The sequence below is a fragment of the Triturus cristatus genome, chromosome 3_1 (assembly GCF_964204655.1).
Source record: "Triturus cristatus chromosome 3_1, aTriCri1.1, whole genome shotgun sequence".
NCBI lineage: Eukaryota > Metazoa > Chordata > Amphibia > Caudata > Salamandridae > Triturus > Triturus cristatus.
In genome coordinates this window covers 804,223,598-804,241,956 of record NC_140583.1, presented here as the reverse complement: position 1 = coordinate 804,241,956, position 18,359 = coordinate 804,223,598, and the positions used below count along the sequence as shown (strand labels likewise).

At 47.1% G+C, this 18,359-nt stretch overlaps 1 protein-coding gene across 1 annotated transcript in view; it reads right to left on the bottom strand.

Annotated features, from left to right (window-relative positions):
• Nucleotides 1-18,359, bottom strand: part of SH3BP4 (SH3 domain binding protein 4) — a 160,896-nt gene that overhangs the window by 64,477 nt on the left and 78,060 nt on the right. The gene's annotated exons all lie outside the window — the stretch shown is intronic.

Sequence of the window (18,359 nt, the reverse complement as noted above, 5' to 3'; positions counted from 1 at the left end):
CGAGCACTCTGTGCAACAGGGGTATCGGTGGAAAGGCGTAGGCAAATGTCCTCCACCAGCTTATCCATAGGGCATTTCCCTTGGATTGCTGATCTGGTTGCCTGGACGCGAAGCTTTGGCATTTTGCATTGTGGCGTGTTGCAAATAGGTCTATTGTGGGAGTCCCCCATCTGTGGAAGATTTTCTCCGTTTCCTGGCCATTGAGCTCCCACTCGTGCGATGCTGAGGTCTGTCTGCTCAGCCAGTCTGCCTCCACATTGTCCTTCCCTGGTAGGTGAATTGCCAGTAGATCTATCTTGAGAGGTATGGCCCATCTCCAAATCTCCTGAGCTAGGGATGAGAGGGGAAACGACTGTGTCCCCCCTTGTTTGTTGATGTAGAACATCGCCGTGGTGTTGTCTGTCTGTACCAACACCCTCTGGCCGAACAGGTGTCTCTGGAATGCCTTCAGGGCTAACAGTATCGTTTTCAACTCGAGGTAGTTGATGTGGCGGACCGCGTCTGCTGGAGCCCATAGACCCCTCACTCTGAGGTTGTCCATGTGCGCTCCCCATCCCTTCTGCGATGCGTCCGTGGTAATGGTCATTGTTGGGCTTGGTGGTGTCAGGCTTCTCCCCGTTGTTATGTTGTCTCTGTTCCACCAAGTTATCTCCTCCTGCACTGCGTGCGTAACAACCACTAGATCCTCCCAACTTCCGTTTGCTTGTGACCATTGCTGTTGCAGCCATTCCTGGAATGGTCTCATGTGCAGGCGTACATTCGGCACCAGCTGGATACAGGACGCCATCATCCCCATCATCTTGCTCACCGCCCTCACTGTCAGAACTCGCCCCTTCTGGTAGAGCTGCGTCTCCTTCAGTAGAGCATCTGTCCTCCTGTCGCTGGGCACTACTGTACTGTTGAGGGAGTTGATCTTTGCCCCCAGGAAAATCTTTACCTGTTCCGGTTCCAGCGATGATTTTCCCCAGTGGATGGAAAATCCCAGATTTGTGAGGGTGTCTGTTACGCGTTTTGCGTGCCTCTCGCACTTCTCGCGTGAGTTTGCCTTGACCAGCCAGTCGTCCAAGTAGGGGTATACGTGTATTCCCTGCTTTCGTAGGTGTGCCGCTACCGCCGACAGGCATTTTGTAAAGACCCTTGGCGCTGATTTTAATCCGAAGGCCAGGGTTGTGAACTGGTAGTGTTCCTGTTCGATGTTGAATCTTAGAAGGCCCTTGTGCCTTCTGTTTATTGGGATGTGAAGGTAGGCATCCTTGAGGTCCACGGTGACCATGAAGTCCCCTTCTCTTATCTGTGGCAGTACCTCCTGCAGTGAAGTCATTTTGAACCTTTGCGTTCTGATGAACTTGTTTAGGTAACGGAGGTCCAGTATGGGTCTGAGGTCTCCGTCTACCTTCGGAACCACGAAGTAGTTTGAGTAGACCCCTTTGTTGCGTTCCCTGAACGGCACTGTCTCTATGGCTCCCTTTTGTAGGAGTTTCCGCGTTTCTTCTCTGAGTATTGCCAGTTCTTGGGCCGATCTCTGTCTTCCCTTCGGCTTCCTGTTTGGAGGTCTTTTCTCCAAGTCTACGCAGTATCCGTACTGCACAATGTTCCGTATCCACTTGTCTGTGGTTATACGCCGCCACTCCTGAAGGTAGAACCTCAGCCTTCCGCCTACTGGTGACGTATGCTCGTAGGCTCTTGAATCTTCTCTTCCCCCTGATGACACTTTTTTGCGCCTCACCCTTGGGGACCTTACGAGGGTAGGCGTCTTCTTGCGTGCTGAGTCACTTCGAGGAGGGCTGATCGCCCCCTCTCCTCCTTTGGCCACGTCCGTTCCCTCTCCCGCGAAAGGACTGGCCCCGAGGTTGATATTGCCAGCTTTGCTTCTGCTGACTTTGTCCGTGACCTTCGCCCTGCTGACCTTGTTGGAACGCCTGGTGCGACGTCCCCTGTTGGCTTCCACCCCTACCGTAGGGTCTCCTCGAGGGATTTCCTCGTCTCATTCCCCTCAGCTGTAGGGCCCCCATGGACCTCGCTGTCTCGTTTTCCTTCTTGAGCTGGGTGAGCTTTTCGTCCACCGTTGCTCCGAACAGTGTCTCTCCGTTGAAGGGGGTGCCAAGGATGTTGTTCTGCACTTCCGGTTTGAATCCCGAGATTCTTAGCCATGCATGCCTCCTCTCTGTGACCCCTATGGCCATGAGTCTTGCTGAAGTCTCTGCCCCATCCAACGCCGTCTTTATACAGGAGTTGGCGATGTTCTTGCCTTCATCCACCAGGTGAGAGGCTCTCTGGCGGTATTCTTCGGGGAGGTGCTTTACTAGCTCCCCCATCTCATCCCAGTGTTGGTATTGGTGTCTATTGAGGAGTGCATTCGAATTCGCCATGCGCCAGTGCATTGCGGCGTTCCTCTCGACCTTTCTGCCTGTGAGGTCGATCCTCCTGCTCTCTTTATCCGGAGGTGGGCCCGAAGTTGCTGGAACGTTGGCCCTTCTCCTGGCCGTGGAGGCTATGATGGAGTCTGCGGTGACGCTACCCTTGATGTAAGGTGGGTCCAGGGAGGAGTGCTTATATTTCTTCTCTGTCCTGGGCGTGATCGACCGGCAGGTGGCAGGCTCCTTGAAGGCTTCTCTCCCCTGGTTCATCACGCTTTGTAGCATGGGGAGGAACTGACTCCTAGTCTGGATGGGGAGCAGTGTTTCGACGAGAAAATCGGCTTTCGGCCTCTCCTCGTCGAGTTTGACGCCGAAGGCCATTGCTGCGCTCTTCACCACCATATTGTACACCCCGATGTCGTCGGGTGGCGAAGGCCTAGAGGGGTACGTGTCCACGGCCTCCTCCGGGTTTTCGGTGTCGAGATCGTGCCATTCGACGTCGTTGCTGGTAGATGCCGCCGATTCGAAGAACGACTGTTGGTCTTCTTCCTCGGCTTCTTCCTCATAATAGGGCTCCTCTTCTTCCTCGAGATCCCTTGTCAGCCCTTCGGCGTCGAACTCGTCTTCGACCTCGACGACGTCCGCCGATGAAACCGTTGGAATCTTGAATTCCTTCATCCTGGCGTCGAACTCCTTCTTCCTTTGAAGGATGTTCTCCATTTCGGCCTCGAGCCGCCTCTTCTTTTTCTCCATTTCGGAGATGCTTTCGGCGTCGACCGCGGGTCTTTTCGATGAAACTTGCGTCGACGTCGAACGTTCTTTCTGCGTCGATCGGCCCGTTTCATGGGATGATTTCGACGACCCTTGCCTTTCGGCGTCTTTCTGCACCAGGGAGTCCTTTTGTAAGGATCCGCTGGGCCTTTTGTCCGAAGTTCCCCCTTTGGACGTCGAAGTTTTCGGCGCCGGGGCTCCCTTCGTGGACCTTGACTCAGTTTTTCTCGAGTCACCCTCGTGTTTGAGGTGTTTTTTGATTTGCGCTCGACGATTCTCTTACCTAGTCTTCTTTTTTCTTGTCGGTCTCTACGACCGTGAAGTTTTCGGCTGTCTCGGCGACGTTGTCCTCGTCGTCCGTGTCGAGGCCCAGCTCGTAGAGTGTCGGGGGTTTCCCTTTGCCATCCATGTTGGCGTTGGCTCTTCTCTGCCTCTCTCTCACCCTGAGTGTCTTCGGCGCGAAGGCTGAGCAGGCGTTGCAGTCGATACTCTGGTGATCCACCGGTAGGCAGAGGTTGCAGACCGGGTGCTCGTCTTTCTGCGCGAACTTGTGGTGGCAGTTTGGGCAGAACTTGAATGGCGTCTTGTCCATTTCGCTCAGGGTCTCTGAGCGTGCATTCTCCAAGGCTGTCGAAGAAAAAAGGTTCGCTGGTCCTCTTTCTTCGCGCTCCTGATGAAATCTGTTCTATTCCTGATGTCTTCTCTTGATTCTATCGATGAAACTCGCTTTTCTTCCTTCTTCCTCCGAGTGAATTTCTGGAGCTTCCCGATGACGATCCAGACCCAACGGCGGAAAAAAGAATCTGAAGATGGCGCCCCAAAGGTGGGACTTCCGCAGGAAGCACGACGACGTCACGGGAGGTGCACCAAATGGTGGACGTCGACGCCCACCTGGGCTACAAAAAAAAAAAAAAAAAAAAAAAAAAAAAAACAAAGAAAAGACTACGAATCCGGACCCAACCACAAGATCGCGGAATAATGCACAGCATAGTGAATCCAGAAAGATTCACGCTGCAAAAACTAAATTAGGCAGGAAGTTACTGTGAGAAAGTGCCCTCTTTCTTGCATGGCATGCCCCCACTTTTTGCTGAATTGCTGATGTACTTTGAGTGTGCTCTGGGCTCCTGTCAATCATGTATCCAGGGCGTGTGTTCCTTCCCTAAAACTGCATTGAAGCCTAAACCCAATTGGCATCACTTGCCACATGTCAGCCCCTGGTAAATGGTACCATAGGTACCCAGGGCACTGTGACCAGAGAATACCAGAGAAGGCCCCGTAGGGCTGCAGTTTGTGCCACCCTTAGAGGCCCTGTACCCCGACACACACAAACTGCCTTTGCAGGCTGTGTCTGGGTGCAGAACAAAACAAAGACGACATGGCGCACATCCCTGTGTGCCATGCCCACAAACCACTGCCCTGGCATACAGCAGTCACCCCTCTAGTTGGGTGCCCAATGCAGTGGTGAGGGTACAGGTGCATGAGCCCTGTACCCCTACAGTGCCCAGGTCCATTCCTGGGCCCTGTAAGTGCAGAGTTGCCATTAAGAGTATATGGTGCTGGGAGGTCGTTATTACGAACTCCACAGCACCATGACGGCTGCACTAAAAACTGGGAAGTTTGGTATCAAACTTCAGCACATTAAACCCACACTGATGCCAGTGTGGGATTGAATGTAAAAAATGCACAACAGAGGGCATCATAGAGATGCCCCCTGAAACTCGACCCATTCCCTGTGACCTGACTGAGTGGCTGCGCAGGCTGCCACCACCAGACATGTTTCTGGGCCCCTGGGTCGAGAGCTTGCTGCTCTCGGGGGTCTGAAACAATGCACATCCTAGGAAGAGGTGCCACGCCTCCTCCCCCAGGATAGGCAGGGTTCACGAAGGAGAAGCTTCAAAGGCATGCCGCATTTGTGAGCTTCTCCAGACCCCTTGCTGTACTCAGCAACTGGTCCCCACTGGTTCTACCCCCCCACTTTGGGCGGGAGACCCGGCGGGAAAACCAAACTGAGGAAGAGAGGTGTGCCCACCTCTGCCAACTCCACCCCTAAGGTGGGGAGGTGAGGTGAAGCACAACCTCGAGTCCCCGCCATCTTGAGGATGGAGGGACCCAGCCAACCAGGGACAGGCTCCTGCCCCCCTTCCTCTAGAGAGTGGCAGGATAGGGGGTATACCCACCCCAGGGAAGGGACCCATTGGTCCCTGCCCTTTACCTACCTGTAACACCCCTAAACTTAGTATTTTGAGGCACCCTGAACCTTCCTTCCTCAGATCCAGCAACCACAAGAAAAGAAGGACACGAAGCCGTGCAGAGCTAACAAGAGGACAACGCCCACTGACTTGGCCCCAGCCCCACAGGCCTGTCTACCCTCGAACCTGCTCCTGCAAAATCCCAGCATGTCCAGCGGCCAGCAACCTTAAAAACCCCCAGAGGACCTGCCTGCTTTTACTCTCTAAGCTGTTTCTCCCGTGAACACCGGACGTGTTTGAACTGCAGCTTCTGGTGCCAGCCAGAAGTCGCGATCCAGCACACACTGCACCCGCCGAGCCCGGCCTGTGTTTGAGTGAACAAACACCATGAGGAGGTCCCCCCCGGCGATCCTGACCCGAGATCTGGCAACCCCTGACCTGCCTCAAGCCTCCAGACGACGCCTGCAGCCTCAATCCAGGAGACCCCCCCTACTGCGACCAGAGCGGGTAAGAAAATCCGACGTCTAAAGGCACCCCTCCACCGACGCCCCAGGGCCTTGTGTGCCCAACCCAGTGGTGCCTAACCATCCCTCTACATCCCAACCTACCCCTCGAAGTGGTGGTCACTCCTGGAAGATCTTCGTCCCAGAGCCTGCTGGGTTTCTTTGTCCCGGAGAATCTCCATTGAATTCAACAGGGCACTCGACCTCAAAACTGTACCCTGCACCCGGCTGCCCTAGCGCCGCTGAGGGTGTCCCTTTGGTGCTAACTTGGTCCCCAACGTGCCCCGAGTTTAACCCTAGGAGCTTTCCTCCCACAACCCTGTAGCCTGCTTGCCAGCAGCCCCCAACCGGAACCCCCCTATCCCCCATAGGATAACACTGGGCCTCAACACTCTGCACCCGGCCACCCGAGTGCCGCTGAAGGCGCAACAGTGCATCACTGATCCTGGGAGACCCCCCCCCCCGTGTCTAACCCCGGAACCCTAACTCAAAAGACAGATTCCTTACATTGAAACCGATAACTCACTTTTCCTCATAGGAGAACATAGAAATTTTTTTTGAGAAAAAGTGTCAAAGTGTAGACTTTTGAAAACTGCAAATATTCCTTAAAAATCAGCCGATTAACCAAAACGCATTTTCTCAAGTATTTTCAGGAAATGTCCCAGAGCCGAATCCAGGATCCAGTCCTGAGTAAGAAAAAGTAACGATAACATAACTTACCTTTTAAGTGAATTTCCTCCCATAGGATAACATTGGTGATTCTATGTGAAAAAGTTTCCAAGTGTCAGCTTTTGAAATACAATAATATTCCTTAAAAATATACCTTTAACCAAAAACGCATAAACTCACCTGTTTTCAGGAAATGTCCCAGGGCTGAATCTAGGATCCAGTCCTGTGGTTAGAAAAGTAATCTGAAAAGTAATTAACTGCATTTTACTTAAAAAGCGCATTCAATTGAATGTACTATACCTGCAATGTGTTGCAAACTGCTTTCTTAAACCTGTAATCAAAACCAGTACCAGTTATACTGCAATTCTGAATTGTGTTCAAACAAGTCAATTACTACTGTAAAGTATTTATATGCTTACCTGTACCAGGTTTGCTTGGTTCTAGAAATAAAAGTGTATTTTTTATACAAAACAATTGGCCTAGAGTTCAGTTCTTGAGTGTGTGAGACCATTTGCGCACACACACACACAAACACACACACACAGATCTACAACTCTACAAGAGAACAGACGCACACCCATTCCAGGCGTCCTATAATAAGCATTTTTTGTCAGTACAGGTACAAAATGTGTACAGAGGCCCAACACGTTTCAAACATTACAGTCCTTGATCACTGGCCGAATGGTTGACAAGCAAGCCGCGTTTTCAAACCTCTCATTCGCATAATTCCAATTTAGCTCATGTGAGTATCAGTAACTCCATCACGGATGCATTATGGTATTGCCGCTTGACATATTAATAAATCATCCTGCATTAGGGTAATTAGATGGTCACCAAACAGGATATGCCACATACCTAGATTGCCATTACAAAATTTCGTTAACCAAATGTTACTTAAAAATGCTGTAACCTCAAGCCACATGGGCCCGCTTCCATCCGTGGGGGTGCGTCTCCTGGCTCGTGACCGTTATTTTCAGATTCACAACTCAACCACAACTCAACCACAGAACAGAGACACACTCCCATTCCAGGCGTCCTATACCAGGCATTTATTGGCCGTCCGGGTACAAATTTTGTGCAGAGGCCCAACGTGTTTTTATCTTTACAATCCTGGATTACGGGCTGTATGGTTGACAATCTTAGCAAGCCGTGTTTTCAAACCTCTCATTAGTATAATTGGGGAGAGGAGTTGGCCTAACAGCTAGGGCGCTCGACCTCGGACCTGGGGAATTGGGTTCGAGTCTCGGTAACGACGCTGAACATCCTGTGATTCTGGGCAAATCACTTAATCTCCTCGTGCCTAACAAAAAAATTAATGTGTGTCCTCATGTAACGTAACTGGTGCTATGTAAAGCGCTCTGATACCTGATTGGATTCGGGTCAAGTTCGAGCTACATAAAACTCAAAATATATATATTTTTTTTTAAAACACGCATTATGGTATTGAAAGTGGTCTGCCATGTTTCTGCAACCATGAACTGTCTAATGGTATGTGTACTCTTTTTATATGTCATATACTTACCTTTCAATGTTGATGTTTCTAAACCTGCTCTACCCCTGATGAAGGCGTGTTTGATGCCGAAATGCATTGGTTTTGTTCTGCTTCATGGATTAAAATATAAGATTTAGCAATATTTATGGATTGGTGATCTTTCCGGATTGAAACAGAGGCGTGTGCGCGTTCCGTGCATTGCAGCAGCAATACCAGAAGTGTCTTTGAATATGAAAATAGATAGAGTGAGAAACACTGAAACGCACCAGTTATAATTAACTCAAGTAACTAGAACTCGTGCAGTAAAGTAACTAACGCCCTCGCCATGCACTGCAAATTACTTCCCATATTAGATTGCTCATGCCATGTCCCATAATATCATTGATGACAACACTGCACATGGTGAAGGCGCAAGATATAGTTAACTATAACTTGTGCAGTAAAGTAAATAACTTGTGAATTTTCTTTGAGCTTAAAATGGTGTAACTGACATTTTCCCCTAACTAGAACATCCCCTTAACCTTTATTTTTTTCATTGAATTTCATTTTATATGTAAAGTAAAATTACAACACCTATGTGACTAACCTTTGTTTTTTCAGGTATACACACACAATACATACATACAAATTGCGACTCTTCAAATCTCTAAAGCAAATAAGCCTGTACAAAGTGCAGGGCAGGAATGCAAGTGAGGGTGACCTACCAGTTCGTTACAATGTACCCGCCGGCCATGGGATTACACCGTGCGCAGGGCTACTTACTTACTTACTAATAAGGGAATCCTCAGCCGATGAATTGGCTGCGCCTTTCTGAAGTTGGAAGGGGCGGGCGCCTGGTGGTTTGCGTCAAGGCGGAGCTCTAGATGCTGGTTTGCCTAGCCGTTCAAGCCTTTTAATGCCGTACTTCCTGGCTGAAGATGGTTTCCTTTTCTTCCTACAAAATCCATGTGTATTTTACACATCTTCAAACAGACTGCACGCAAAACCTACACTGTTTTGTATCAAGAGTGCTACATATTGAAGAGTGTTGAGGCAGGCCAGGTGTGAACCAACTAGATCTCAACACATCTAAAAAGAATCCTGTCCCCCTCGAGTTCCATGACCTCACAAAGGAACACGGAAGGCAGGCAGTCTCAGTACTCGAATGCAGGCTTTGAGGTCATTACAAGTCTGAGGAGTTCCATGACCTCACAAAGGAACACGGAAGGCAGGCAGTCTCAGTACTCGAACGCAGGCTTTGAGGTCATTACAAGCGTGAGGTGTTCCATGACCTCACAAAGGAACACGGAAGGCAGGCAGTCTCAGTACTCGAATGCAGGCTTTGAGGTCATTACAAGTCTGAGGAGTTCCATGACCTCGCAAAGGAACTTGGCTCACAGCATCGGAACTCGCGTGTATAGTCTAAAGATATTACCCGTCTGGCTAGGCTTCTATGATCTAATAAAAGATGTTCGGAAGGATACTGGAAGTCTGCCAGGAATGACATGATCTCATAAAGGAACTAGGAGGATAGTTTTGGAAATAGTAAGTTATCGAGGAGAAATAATCTTTTTACATAAAAGTCTGTGCAGTGTCTCCTGGCTCCAGTGCTGTTAAATGTTTCTCACCAGCAGCTTCTTCAGGACGGGGTTGTCAGACAGAAAGAGGAATGGCAACAGCTCTTGGCTCAGAATACAAGCAAGGCCTTAGTGAGCTGGCAGTTTCAGATGTCGGTGTATTACAAGAAGAATTCAGACACGGGGATAAGTGAAGGTTTGTAGTTTCAATATGAGGAATAACCCATTAGGAAATGGCAGCATTCACAAGCTCCTTGGTTAGCCTGTAACTGCCATTGTCCAACCCTCCACATTCCAGAATAAGCAAACAGAGCACACATGGAGTGCGTGAACTCTATGTCTGGCAAATCCAAGCACAGCCAAAAATAATATATGGGATAAAATAAACTATTGTTCTAAATATTGCAAGTCAGCAAAGAGTTCAATGAACAAATCGAGGTAACCAGCCCGAAGGAGCAGTGCTTAGTTTGAGCTGATGGTTGCAGGTGGTGCCCACTGGCACTCATTTTTGGGGACTGGCAATTATTTTTCCACATCAGCCCTTTACCAAGAACAAGAGAAAAACACACAGAGGAAACACGGAGAAAGAAAGACAGAAAAACAATCACAAAGGGAAAAAGCAAGAGTGCGATAATGGGGCAGGAAAAGTCTGGTACTGGATGAAAGAGTCATGAGGTGGTATTAAGTCTACTCAGACTTGGTATGCTATGCGTCAATATTTAATTGCACCACCCGCAGGCTTCGGAGCAGAGCTTTGGGCACCGGCCCTCATGAAGCACTGTGAAGGACAAGTTACTTTGAGGTGAATGCCTTCTCAGGCGACTTGCAATATCCTTATAATTAAGGCACCTGGTTTTCCGTTTTCAGGGATTTTTACAGATAAATGCAGACAGAAAGCAATAGGTTTTCTGTCTGCATTCATTTTTAAAAGTGGATAAACACAGAAAACTGGGCTTCTTTCAAGTGACTCTCCATGCTGTCTTTCATAAATTATAGCCCAACAGTTGAGCAGATGGACAGCATGGGAAGTTGAAAAACAGGATGACATTTATTTAAATAATGGTATATGCCAACATACATTTGTGGTATACTGCTAATATGTCCCAAGTATGACTGCCTGTCTATCAGGAAAATAAATATGGAAATGTACAGTTTTACAACTTCATTTCTCCACAAAACATTAAATAAATATGGATAAATACAGATAAAATGGCCAAAAAATAAATATTGATAAATACAGATGGAAATGATACAAAAATAGCCCAGGCTGACACACGCCAGGGAGCCCTTTGAGCCCTATGGGTGTTGCACGCCTGGTTACACCATCACCCTTCCCACACAGTTAAATCCTGGTGTGATAGGATATTGTGGACATGATGAATACAAGTAGAATCCGTAGTGCAAAATTAAAACACACTAACTGCAGTTATATTTGCTATAATAATATATCAGAATCAGTTTATTCAAGTCAGATGAAAAAAATGCTGTAGCTCAGATTGCCTAGGCACATGCAGAAAGATTTTACCTAAAGCGTGCACCAAATAAACAAGTTGCCGAAAATATCTCAGTTCTGCTGTTCATCAAGAGATACAGGTTAAAAGAATAAAATGCAAGGTTTTGTTTTCACTTTTTAAATTGTGGCTTTACTTATGCTCGGTGTCCTACCTTTCAACTTGGTTGCTGGCCCTAACAATAAACATTATGACATTAGAATTCAACTGCAGCAAGTTATTACTGTGAGCAGCTTTGTCATTTCTCGGCTAGAGAGGTCACAAGTCACCAGCAAGAAGGAAATCAGGGACAGGCTTTTATACAGGGATTGCAGGCTCCCATGCATTATTTACAAATTTGCAGAGGAGCAACAGTGAATTATGTGGATGTTTTCCACAGAAAGGTTGTGAGTGACAACAACTAGATAACAAGAGCAAAGCTCGAGTTTTCTATGATGTCACTCAAAACCCTGTGAATCACTTTTTATCCATCTGTAATTGTAGGCATTTGGTTATGTTTGCCTCCCAAAAGCATCTGACCCTTCCTTCAACTGCTACACAGGGGCAGATGAGTAATGGGGGAGAAAAGCATAATCTAGTCTCTTAACCCTGTTCCAAACGTTTATTTATATATAAAAAAAAAAACACCACCTCCAAAAACTGTGCTCTTTGCTTCCAGGCTTCTCTGAGAGTCTCCCAGAGAGCCCAGCCTGAGCAGCTTCAGATTCCTTTGGCTTGTTAGCAGCTGTTGCTACCTCACAGCAATGAATTCCTGGATTTAGAATCTAGTTATTCATGCTAGTGGCTCTCTACCAGAACCACACACAACAACAGAATAATGAGAAAAACCAGAATATAAATCAAGGATTCTACAGGCCTCCTCCCAACAGCCTAAAAAGAATACTGTTGCAGCAGCCCTTAGAAGTGCATTTTTAGGTCGAGCCTGGGCAACGCATGCGCTGCCCTGCGAGGGATGCTGTATTCGAGTATTGACTTGAAGCCCAGCCCATTCTCCACCCATATTTGTCATTGGCTTGTATTATCCTACGTAAATGCTGGCTTTTGATTCGTTAATAGGCTTGTTAGTCCCTCTTTAGTACCGCCTTGTCTTCATTTGTAACCTCCCATGAGGACTGGCCCTTTTACTTCTGTTGTTACACGGCACGTCTTAGTTAGTCTGTGAGCACTATTTTCTTTAATGAGTTTCTCCTACTGCAGGTACGACGTGCTTTTCTGCAACACTGAACGTGCCATGCGTGCTTTTGATTTCCAAGTGGCCTGGGACAATGGCGGCCGCTTCATTGAAATGCAATAGGTCTCGCATTTAAAGAGTTTGAGCTAATGGCATTGTAAATGACAATGCCTTTTATTTATGTGTTAATTATCAAAACAGATAAATAAAAGTCATTGTCATTTAATATGCCAATAGTTTAAACTCTTGCAAATGCTTGTTTAATGTATCCCTCATGTGCTGCTACCCCCCTCAAATCCCGCCCCTTTGTGCTTCCCTTGTTGCTCCCCCATAGCCACAGTTCATCTCTTGCTGCCATCACCCTTCCCAGTCTTCTTTTAAAGCTCATATTTCAACCTTGTACCACCTACTCCCCGATACTCCCCCCGCCGCCACCCTCCAGCGTTGGTTTTTACCTCCCACCTGTTCCTTCTTAGCTACCCTGCCCCTTCCAGTCGTGCTCTTTTACATTGTTTAGGGCCCAGCAGCTGCAGTTTGCTCTTACTGAAGAGGTGCATCTGTGCACATTTCACTGCTCCAAGAGGGAGAGCCACCATCTTGCAACAGTAGATTTAAAAACGCAGCTAAGTCATAACATGTACCCGCATATACACATAATTGCCCTTTATTGCAAATCCTGTTCACCCTCACCAAAAAAAAAAAGGCATTTTTTACCTACTTTTTTTTGCTACTTCAGAACACCTGCAAAGAGAATTTGCTAAGCCAAAGGGTCTGCACTGACAAAACTAACAGGCAAGTTTGTCAATGATGGTTTGTTAACTTTTCACCAAGCACTAATGCCAGGTAGTGGCAACACTACCCTGCAGTGTCACACACAACCCTTCGAAGCAACTTTAGAACGGCTTTGTGCTTTCCACTTAATACAGTGCACACTGTGCCCTCAAATGCCTCTTGGTGCCGGGGTTTTCAGGCAGCCTAGAGGGGCGCAGAACAGGCGACACAAAAGAACTACAAAAGGTTTGCTCATCATTAAACTAGGGGACGGAAGAGGGGAAATATCCTACAACGACTGTGGCACGTTTCTAAAGAAAGCGTATATCCACTGAGCACTGTTTTACTAACTGCAACGCCACCGTCATTTAAATTGTAGTAGTCAATTCAGCCGTTCATCATTCTGGATTCGATTAATCTAAAACAAACTCAGTATACCTTTTATTGAGAACACTTAAAAAGAACAGCAAAAATGCTGACAAAAATGATTAATTTCAAGTAACACTACGCCCTTCGCCACCCTGGAGTAAAAAGACAGTCACACCGGGTGCCACGAGTGTCAAAGCGGGCACTGACTAGTGGAATCCAGGTAAATACAGAAACATAAAATTTTACAGTGCAAAAATGTAGGCCACATCATCAAGCCTTTCCATCTAACTGTGACAGAGTTCATACAGAGTCCCAGCTTCACCCTGGCTGCCGTTGTACTCCTGATCTCTGCATCTGTTTCAGCTGACTCCATTTGTCACTTGTCACTTGTGACTGAACCCTGGTCTGCTTCGGTTGCGTGCGTTCTCTGAAGCATAGGTTTGGTGCTTGCAGGGGCACTTCCAAGTACAAAAACTATGCTTTATAGCTTTTGTCCGCCATGTATGTGTAATGTATAATGCAGCATATACGCAAATTTGGAAAACGAGGGGTAAGCACACATTTCTCCTGGTTACGCCTGCGTCACACAGGCTTAAGATTTTCTAGCAAATTTCTGTCTACCAATGTTTACAGAAGAGATTAGAGTCCAAACCCATGGGTGGCTCCATGGGCGGCCCATGGAACACCCACTTGATACAAAAAAACGCAACAATGCATAGCACAACTTTGTGTTGCTTTGGGATTTTATACAATGCAAATCCACAAGTTTGACGTTACGGTTTTTGAAATGCCTTCCTGTAAAAATCTAGGTCAGGGGTCATGTCACTTCCTGGGACGTCAATTAAGGTTAAAGAGTAGGTGATGTCACTTCTGATCCCCCTGGCATTTGGGTGAATCGATGCCAATGCCTTAGTTTGTAGTATTTGTAAACAGCAATTATTTCGTACGTTTACATCAGATTCATGAAACTGGACTAACATTCATTTAAAACAACGTGGACTTTAAGCTTATTTATTGAGAGACTTAATATGTGGCAAATGGTGCTCACTTGTGTAAGCTTTGCAAAAAAATTTCAAAGGATTTTACTTCTGAAGAACGTGTTTTTTAAAGTTTGCTGATGTCCGGGACATGTATGTTTATTTTAACAGCCACAATCTCTTGCAGCCAGATTCATTCCAGTTCACAGTGGTACTTCCTCTTCTGCAGAAGCATTTACAAAGCAAGAAGAAATAAGAAACCAAGTAATATAGCAAAGAGGAAAATATGGCAAAACAACAACCACCATGTAAAGTGAAAACGGATACAGGAGTATGAAGAGAAGTGAACATCAATACAAAGTGACTTAGCGAAATCCAAAAGCCCCTTACCCCACCGCCTAGCCCTACTGTGCTGGACTGAACGTGAACAGCGACGCAGAACAACGAGGACAAGGGCGAACTTGAACCTCAGTCCTATTAAACAGGTGCAAGACTCAGGACGGACCCATTTCTGCCGGCACGGCCAGATTGGCGTACCAAGCTTCTGGTGTTTCCCTGGGAGGCTGGAAGGGTGCAAGGCCGGTTTTGTAGCAGCACAGCAGTTTTGAAAGCACTGCAAAGTTCCTTGTATATCCAGCAGTTTTCGGGCAACAATAAAAGTGAACCATAAAGGTGTCAAGATAACTCTGGTGATTAATGTACCTACTGGAGAGAGAAGAGAGTTTTGTCTAGTGGCAGCATATCAAAGAAAAGTATTTTAGTTGTGTAGCTAAGTGGGTTACTGCTTTTGTCACAGACATTTTTTTGTTACTGTGCAGTTCATACATTACAGTCCTAATCAAGCACAGCGTGCTATGAACTGCCGTCAAAAAGCTGCACGCGAATTGCATGGTACGGGTTACAAAGTTAGGCTTTTTTTTCTCAGTCTTTCATTATCCTGATGTTGATAAAGTATTTGGGTAGAAATACATTCATATTATTGAAGTGAACCCTAACCACTGTGTTGTGCTCTGAATCCTGAGTTTGTGCTCCTCCAGACCATGCACTCTTAAAAAAAAAGCCAATCAGTATGGATGACGTGTGAATAATACACCTTGTAGTTCCCTTTGCCTTATGTTGCTTTTTCTATATGTGGATTTACACATGTACAATTCATAGTCTCTGTATGTGTGGGAGTCTGTGCGTGTGATGTAAAGTGCTCCAACACCCTACAGTGGTATGAAAGGAGCTATAAAACAAATGAAATACTTTTGAGAGGGACTATGGGGAGATGAGAGGCATTGTTCGAGGGCAATAGTGAGGGAATCATTGAAGGGCCCCAATATTGTCATATCCTGGTGTATGGCAACAACACTTACTATGCTTGAAAAGCTAAAACAATTTAATATATTTAATATATCGACAAGTGTGTTGTAGAATGAACTATTTATCCCAAATTTTCGGGGGGGGGGGGGGGGGGGAGGGGGAGAACTCCTCCCCCTCCCCCCCGGAGCCCCCGTTGTACTGGTCAGACTAGTTCGCTGCACTCGCTATACACTCGACTGCACGGACAAAATTTGTCAGGGCAACTAGGGGTTCGCAGTCCGGCCCGGATGTTCTAATTTTAGACATAGTGGTCAGCTTTTAACGGAGGTGTAAAAAAAAAAAAAAATAATAATAATCGAATAAAGTTGAAAGATGGTGGTTTGATTAGTAACCAATCGACGTCACAGCAACACCAAGGAGAGAGAGCTTGACAATAGCATAATACTTTTTTTTTTTCTTTTTAAGGATGCTATAGGAAAGAAAGCAACCTTTTGTAGGTCTGACCTCGAGACGTCTTGCCAGCCTTAAAATTTCAGAAAAAGAATCCAAATCAAAATACAAATAAAATAAAAATAAAAAAAAAATTATATTATATTAATATATATAAATATATATATATATATATATATATATATATATATATATATATATATATATATATATATATATATATATATTTCCTTTAAAATTCATCAATAGGAACATTTCGAACAAAGGCAATAACTAGAGACGGAGGCAAAGTTTTTCCGGACCGTCTGGTTCTGTGCAGAGGCAGGAGTCTTGCAAGAATTTCTTGCCAGTGACATGACAAATAACAGGTTCTGGAAAAGAGCTCATTTAAAAATGAAAATGTGACATCGGTCTCAATCAACATGTTTCTCGGTATCGGTCACTTAGGCCAAACACGAACAACCGAGGAGGAGGCTCACTGGAACGGTCAGCCAGTTTACAACTCTGGCCTTCTGTGCTGAGCCGGTGTGTGACCCAGATCTGCTTCCCCTGCTCGCCCGGTTTCCATTCTGCTTCGAAACGTTACTTTACTTACATTTCTTGCCGTTTCCTTACACGCGTCCATGTCTTCGAAATCTTTTTCATAGATGTGTTCCACACAACCCGATTATTTCGAGTTACATATTTTCATATAAAAAGTAAAAAGGTCAAAGAGAACGCGGACAATTTAGAGTGGTTATCAAAGTTGCAAAAAAATAAGGTACTTCATTAGCAAATTGTCTGGATGCTCAGGTAGTGGGGAAATTCCGTAAGTTAGCCTGCGCCCATGGGACCGTGGCGACCTTTTCTAGCACCCCGCAGGCCTAGCACAATGCACACAGCAGCAAAGTTCAGAAAGCTGGCAGTAGGTATGGAAAACCATGTAAATGTGTGCGACATAAACAGCCTGCGCCTGTCGTCACGGCCCTGGAACACGCCCAGAGCCCTGCCCGCTACAGCTCTACCCTCACATTTGTGTCACATCTTTCGCCCTGCGGTCAGTCACCTGCGTCACCACCCTGAGAAACGACGACGCCAGAGACCTGTACCTTGCCGTCATAGTCCCGCCCTTACAGCTCTGCAGCTGCCGTCTACGACCTGACGTCACAGCATCAGGGCTTGACGTCACCACCCTGCGTCCCCACCATAGACCTAGCCTCAGGGCCTCTCTCAGACCTTCTGGAAGCCCAAGTCGTGCCCTCACCCCACAGTAAGCACAAGTCGCGCCCCCACCCCACATTGCACGGGGCAATGAAAAAGCTCTATTTCTATATATCTGCAGCAATAGGAAGAGATCCGCATTTTCATTTCTGAAAACAAGCTTTCCCATTTTTGAAAACAAGCCATATGACGTGGCGCTGCAGAGAGCAGCTAGACGCATGTTCACACACGGGTTGGGGGGCGTGGTGGCGTTGTACCACAGCAACGAGCTTTTTCCACTCTCAAAGTAGGAAGCTCTTTCATCAATGGGGTGTGTGGTTGGGGGGGGGGGGGGGGGGGGTAGGCGGACTGGGTCAGTTGTGGCAGAGAGGAACATTCCACTGGCACCTGCCAGAAACACGACACCTGGACAGGACCGGGCGTGGCTGAGGCTCGTCTCCAGGGGGAGAAACCGGAGACAGCAGCCAGCCTGCTGGCAGAAGATATGGCACCTGCTCCGCGGCCCGCAGGCGCCGCGGATGTCTTCCAAGAACCCCACCCTGGGAGCAAAAAACGGCGCTGGGGGTTAAATGCAGGTGGTGAAGACTCTGGCAGGATGCCACTGACTCAAGCGGGATGAGTGCCCTACCATGGAGAAAGGAGAATATAAGAGCGTCGAGGAAGAGTCACTCAGCTCAACCTCTAGTGTGCGCTTTCAAATAAGGGAAAATAACCCAGAGGCGTAGCCAGAGCTTGTGGCGCCCGGGGCTATCCCTCAGATTGCCGCCCTGGGAGCAGGGGGGATGGGGGGGGGGGGTTGCTGCGTAGTATCCCCGCTAATAGTTACCTCAATCATGCAAGTTACATGCACATACATAACACGGTCCAAGGCTACACAGTTGAATACACCGGTGACTGGCAGTACAAAAGAGAACACACAGTCTGCATGATCTATCTGGGGACTCAGAAAAACCGCATGTGACATCCATCAGAGAGCTGCGTGAATAATTACCTGGTAATCCCCACAGCACAATTCAAACATACATGACACTGTTCAGGGATCCATCATCTACAGCTGACATTAAATGA